A 6,726-nucleotide genomic window follows, 5' to 3' on the forward strand; every position below is an offset into this window, starting at 1 on the left:
GCTGAAGAATTGTAAAGTGGGGAAACGCTGAGTCAGGCTTTTATCTTGGTGTCCTTGGTATTGAGTTCAATGTTTCACGCATATAAGATGTAAAGGAGGTAAGGGGGGAATAAATGAGGCTTGGCTTTTATTTATTTATTTTTGTAGCTTCTGTGTCCTTGCAGTAACCCCTAACTCCCTACTACAAAATGTGTGTGTAAAATATATATATGTAAAATGCATATACACAAAATGCATACATACATATATATGGTAGAGTCACTAGAGGGAGACAGAGGAACGTGAGAAAAGCTGCAGTTGCCACCAGGAGCCGGGACCATCCTAGACTTGATCTGAGAACATGTGCACTGCATTGACCAGGCAAGATCAGAAATCAGAATTTGATTGTCCTTAATTCAAAATGTGCATCTACATTTAATCAGTGTAATCAACACATTTCCTAAGAATGAGAAAAAGAGCTGCTCATTATAGAGCAATGCAGAATGAGTGAGTCCAAGTCATAACGGGCTATCAGGTCATCTGGCCCGTGCTCTTACTCAGCAGGAAAACATGTGGGAGCCAGAGCCTTGAGCCATGTGCTCTCTAGCTATGCAACTTTTACCAAGTTATCGGTCCACTCTGAACCCATTTTGATCAGGAAAAGAGTAACCATAATTGTTTCCACCTTATTGGGTTGCTGTATAAACTCATAAATGGAAAACTTCTTCATAAAATAGCAAAGAACTACATGGATATGAATCCAACTATTATTAACCAGCAGTTCAAGATCCAAAGTTGTCTATTTAATCATGTTCTGAAAGTTCTCCAGTGAGAGAGCCCACAAACCGTAAGTTGTGGAAAAGAAGGAGCTATGGCCCTTACTCTTAGCATCTAAAATGGTACCTGGTAAAAAGTAGGTATATTTTTTAAGTTTCTTAAATGAATGAATAAAAACACTTACATGTAAGAAAATCATATAATTTAGTATCCAAAACAAATCTTTTTTTTTTTTAACTGAAAGGAAGCACTATTAGTAACTACTCCAGGAAATGGGTCATAAGCAGGACTGTCCCAGGCCAGCCAGGACATAAGACACACTAATCATATAGCACTTAGTAAGCCATAGACACTACCACAAACATATTATAGTACTAAATCGCTTAATCTTCATAACAATACATCTAGGTTGGTACTATTATTAACTATCTCTGGCAAATATTTATTGACCATCTATGACATGTCTCAAGTCTTCTAGATTCTCAGGACACATCAAAAACAACCACCACAAAAACAAAGATTTCTGTTATTTAAGGGGAGGGGACAAGAAAGTCAGACAGTAAGCTATAAACATGATAAATAAACTGCAGAGCATATGAAAAGGTCACAGAGCTGCAGATAAAAGCAAGAGACATTGGAGTGTTGAGTGAGAAAACATGGGTGCAGAAATATCATGTGGGTTGCCCACCATCTCCAACAGAGATGCTGGAGTGATTGAACCCCCGTTCCAACTGAGGTGGTCTGTCTCCAGTCCCTGATTTCAACCTTAACACTGTTTTTATTTCAGCTCTGACATCCAGCTAATCTTGCTCCACATGCAAATTCATTTCCTCATAAGTACAGAGAGAACCACACAAAATCTGGTGATCCTCTCTTAAACTCAACTCAGTACCCTCTTTTTATGCCAGACATTTGCCCCAGTGGATGATGTGATTAGGGTTATAGCTGGGCTCACTCTGGAGGTTGGACACCTGGAACCGCTTGCCTACCCAGCAGGAATGAAGGCTCCGCCTGAAGAACTCTGTTCATGAGTTTGGGGAAATGGCCAGGCAAACTCACCAGATAAGAGTAAACAAATGACTCGAAGGGGAAAGGGACAGCATCTCAGTAAGTCTCCATTGCTTGAACTAACACTGACACTTATGTATGCTCGAGCCAGTGAAACCACATGATGTTGAACTTTCTCTGCGTCCCCCCACCAGCATCCTCCCCAGCTCCTGTGTGTGCTTCTTGCCCTTCCTCATCTTGTGACTCTGGAGGAACTCCAGGGTGCTTATTCAACCTGTCTCCAGACACCCTGGGCCAAAAAAGGAAGAAAGGGCAAGTGCAGGCTCCAGGGCAAAGCTGACTGCCAAAAGCACTGTCGATGGCCTGAGGCCGGCCAGCAAGTACAAAGCGATCTTTAAATGGGAAAGTCAGCCTGCAGAAAGAGATTGAGCATACCCCCCATGCAAAGGATATCCACATGCAAAAGGGTGAATACACACACATACAATACACAAAAATTAACTTGCAAATAAGTCGCAGACCCAAAAGAAAAAAAAAAAAGAAACTACAAAATTCAGGAAAAAAAATAGGGGAGTAAACCTTCATGACCTTGGATTAGGCAAAGATTTCTCAGACTTAACAAAAACACAGAAGAGAAAAAATTAATAAATTGGACTTTGTCAAAATTAAAAATGTTTACACTCCAAGTAACATTAAGAAAGTATAAAGACAATCAACAGACTTGAAAAATCTACTTGCAAATCATATATCCAATAAGGGTCTAGCATAAACAATATATAATTCTTACAACTTAACAAGAAAAAGATAATCTAATTTTAAAACGGGCCAAGGAAAAATAAATAATTAATTAATTAAAAATTTTAGGGATCCCTGGGTGGCGCAGCGGTTTGGCGCCTGCCTTTGGCCCAGGGCGCGATCCTGGAGACCCGGGATCGAATCCCACGTCAGGCTCCCGGTGCATGGAGCCTGCTTCTCCCTCTGCCTATGTCTCTGCCTCTCTCTCTCTGTGTGTGACTATCATAAATAAATAAAAATTTTAAAAAAAATTTTAAAATAAAATTTTAAAAAATGGGCCAAGGATGTAAATGGATAGTTTTCTAAAGTAGATATATACAAAGAGTCCACAAGCACATGAAAAGATGCTCAATCATTCAGGAAATGTAAATAAAACCACAATGAGCTGCTACTTCACACCCCCTGGGATGGCTGAAATTAAAAAGGTGGACAATCACAAGTGTTGTCAAGGATGTAGAGAAATTAGAACCACCATAGACTGCCAATAGGGATGTAAGATGTGCAATGACTTTGAAAAACAGTTTGGCAGTTAAATGTTAAACATATAGTTCCCAGATAAATTAGCAGCTCCTCTCTAGGTATCTACCCAAGAGAAATGAAAACATATGGCCACATAAAGATTTGTACGTAAAGCTTCACTGCAACATTTGCCTAAAAGTATAAGCAATCCAATTGCTCATCAAATGATGAATGAATATATAAATGTGGTATATCCATACAACAGAATACTATTCAGCAATAAAAAGGAGTGAAGTGCTGATATATGCTACAATATGGTTAAAACTCAAAAAAACTATCCTAAGGGCTGTGTCCCTCACCCCCAGCTCCAGGGGTTGTGAGCTATGACCATTAAGCATAGGCCCGCTGGGGAAGTGCCTGGAGTCGTGGTAGGAGCAGTGGTGACTAGCGGCAGGCATCCTCACTGCGTCTTCCTGGGGAAGAAATAAAGGTCAAATGGAGCCAGCAGGTTCCAACTTCTCTAGGGCCATTTGTGTTCAGTAAGTAGGAAAGAATGAGCTCAGTGCTCAAAGGAGAACCAGAAAAGAAGCAGCTCTTGACCTGAAAAATGTTTGCTTTGCCTCAGTTGTGAATTCTTTTATTGAGAAAGAATTACCAGCATGTCCCTATATTCATGAAAGGAGAGGTGGGTGTGACTCCAGAACCACAGAAGGCAGAGCCTGAAAAAAATGAAAGCTGAAACCAGGAAGAGTCTCCTCCACTGGACCAGCCTTTCCAGGCACCATGTTGCTTAAGGGAACAAGGTTCTGACCCATTTAAAGAAGATGTGGACCATCTGGCAGGATACAAGGGGAACAAGAAGATAACCTGATTTATTTAAAGAAGACAAAATAAGGTCCAACTAGAGAATGAAAAGAACCTACATTTCAGAGCAACTCCATTGTATGTAATAAGTTCCATGGGATTGCCAGCTGTTTGCCACCTCTTTATATACCCACCACCCTTTCAGCCTGTACTTGAGGGACATTTTCTGGCATTAGGTCATGAGTTGCATTTCAGACTCAGAAAATGTGATAAACGGTGACATCGTGGTAATTCCATACTTCTCTATTATACTTACTATGCAGCTGGTCGCAGCGGCTTGCATGGACTGGAATGCAATAGGACTTGCCTTAGTGCTTCAGTTCAAATAGAGATCCTAATTCAGGATGCCAGTTGCAGAATTTTACCATGGTTGCTGATTTTTTTCCTTTTATTTAAAACAAAACAGTTTTGAGATAGTCTTTGCAATGACAGTGAACAGGACAAGGACAGGTCATTAGGGTCTACTTCCCAGGTTTCTGATTGGGAACCTAAGAGAAGTGAAACAATCCATCTGGGATTTTTGTCCTATAGTTAGCTTAATCTCTGTGAGATCCAGCTTTCTAGTATGTAAAATGAGATTAGACTAGGGCAGTGGTTCCCAAAGTAGTCTGGGAAGGTCCTTGAGACCTTTTCAAGGGCACTCAAGGTCAAAGCTGCTTTTGTAATGCTAAGACATCAGAAGAATTTTCAGATGCTACAGGATGTCTGTTATTTTAACAAACTAAACGCAAGAAGAAACCAGGCAAGTCCATGGATAAAAGTCTCTTGCATAGGTTTATCCCAAATATACTTGATGGGGAATTCATTGAGATATCTCTTTAGGCCAGTACCTATCCCAAGCAGATGTTTTAGAGCTTCAAAAACACCGCAAACCTGTAGAGTTTTTCCATCCCTGCTAAATTTTTAGTAGATGGACTTCTTAGGAGCTTGTGAGGTTTTTCTATTTGTTTTAAATTCACCCAAATAGATATGAAGGCTTATTTCAAAAGAAAGTAAAAATTACCTGGCCTCTTATTTATAGGAAAAGGTAAAACAAGAAGTTTCACATCAGAAGAGGAATGCATTTACCTACCCCAACACCTAATATGCTCGGTTGGCATCCAGTAATCACTCAGTAAATATTTCTCCCAATGAACAGGATTTGCTCTTAAGTAAGCAGTTAATTCTTAAATGGTTTGAGAATTACCTTTAATAGAAAAAAAAAAAACTAATGCTGACTACTAGCAATATTCTCATAAAATTAAATGTCAGCTTAAGTTCCTGAAATATGCCTCCCTCTGCCAGGATGCTGGGGAGTCTGAAATATCTCTTCATCTATTTGCTACACCAAGCCTTGCAGTGTCCTTTATCCTAAGATAAGCAAGTGCAACATCCTACCAAAGGTCTTTCCGGTGGAGTTGGATGTGAACTTGGCCTCCCTTAGCTCCACTTAGAAGAGAGGGTTCCTTGATATCTTCACTGCCAGCTTTCCAAGCAAGACAAATGCTTTCAGATGAAAAATTATCTTCTTTGGGGCACCAAAGATGATGTTAACTGGACAGTGTGGAGAAGGAAAGTTCAGGGAGTCATCTGTACGGGAGAAAACAGTCTTCTTCCAGCATAAAACCAATCACATACTGATGCTGCCTTTAGGTGTTGTTTTTTGTTTTTGTTTTTTAATGAGATTATTTGTGTTGTACTTAGAAGTCAGTACTGCACTTGAGTGCAAATTTGGAAAAGATGCAAATTAAAGATAACAATATGAGCTGAGAGGTGTGTGCCAAGCCTTCCATTTTATGGGCTTCAAGAAATTGAACGTATGAGTCCATATATAAAATCCTCCACAAACATTTAATTTGTATCTACTGTGTGCCAAGTACTATGATAGGTACTTAATAACATTTATACTGTAAATTAAATCTATCACACATTTACTTAATTCCAAATTCCCATTCTAGATACTGTTCTATTTCTATGTTTAAATATTTAAGTACCCTTTTTTTTTTTGCAAAATGATGTTGCTCAATAGCTTTATAGACAAGGTATCATTCCTCATTTTATTTATGAGAATAATTCATGGGCAAAAGGAACAAAGCAGCAAGCAAGGTTCACCTTGCTGTGAACAGCAAGTTGTTCACCAACTTCAGGTTGACTTAACCCTGTTCTTTTTTTATCCTGTTCAGATTCACTTTCCACCTATTGTATGGTGATTCCCCAACAGCATTATCTACAGCTCAAATCTTTGCTCTAAGCTCTATTCCCAATCACACACTAGTCATTGCTACCTGAGATGTTCCACATCCCTCTGCTTTGACATGTTCCCAACTGCGTTTCCTCTTGCATTCCTCTCCGGGAATGACTCCGCCATCTGCTGACCTGCCCAAATTAGATTCCCTTTCCCCACATAAAGCAGCCACTTGTGTTTGTCCATTCTGTTTCTCTCATGCCTTTGTTTATTTGTGTAATGGTTAAAATGGCAAATGTTATGCTATATGTATTTTACAACTTTAAGAGATTAATAATGTTCTATACTAAAAACATTAAATTGTGCACCTTTTTTCTAGTGTAATTAACATACAGTGTTACATCAGCTTCAGGTGTACAATATGGTGATTCAATAATTCTATACATTTCTCAGTTCTCATCACAAGTTCCCTCTTAATTTTTTTTTTTTTTACTTATGATAGTCACAGAGAGAGAGAGAGGCAGAGACACAGGCAGAGAGAGAAACAGGCTCCATGCACTGGGAGCCCGACGTGGGATTCGATCCCGGGTCTCCAGGATCGCGCCCTGGGCCAAAGGCAGGCACCAAACCGCTGCGCCACCCAGGGATCCCCCACAAGTGCCCTCTTAATCCACTTCACC

General features: G+C 39.8%; 1 pseudogene; it reads left to right on the forward strand.

Annotated features, from left to right (window-relative positions):
* The first annotated feature begins 3,401 nt into the window (after positions 1-3,401).
* LOC140633096 (nucleotide triphosphate diphosphatase NUDT15 pseudogene) lies at positions 3,402-3,889 on the forward strand (annotated as a pseudogene).
* The last annotated feature ends 2,837 nt before the right edge of the window (positions 3,890-6,726 follow it).

The sequence above is a fragment of the Canis lupus genome, chromosome 5, assembly GCF_048164855.1.
Source record: "Canis lupus baileyi chromosome 5, mCanLup2.hap1, whole genome shotgun sequence".
Classification (NCBI taxonomy): domain Eukaryota; kingdom Metazoa; phylum Chordata; class Mammalia; order Carnivora; family Canidae; genus Canis; species Canis lupus.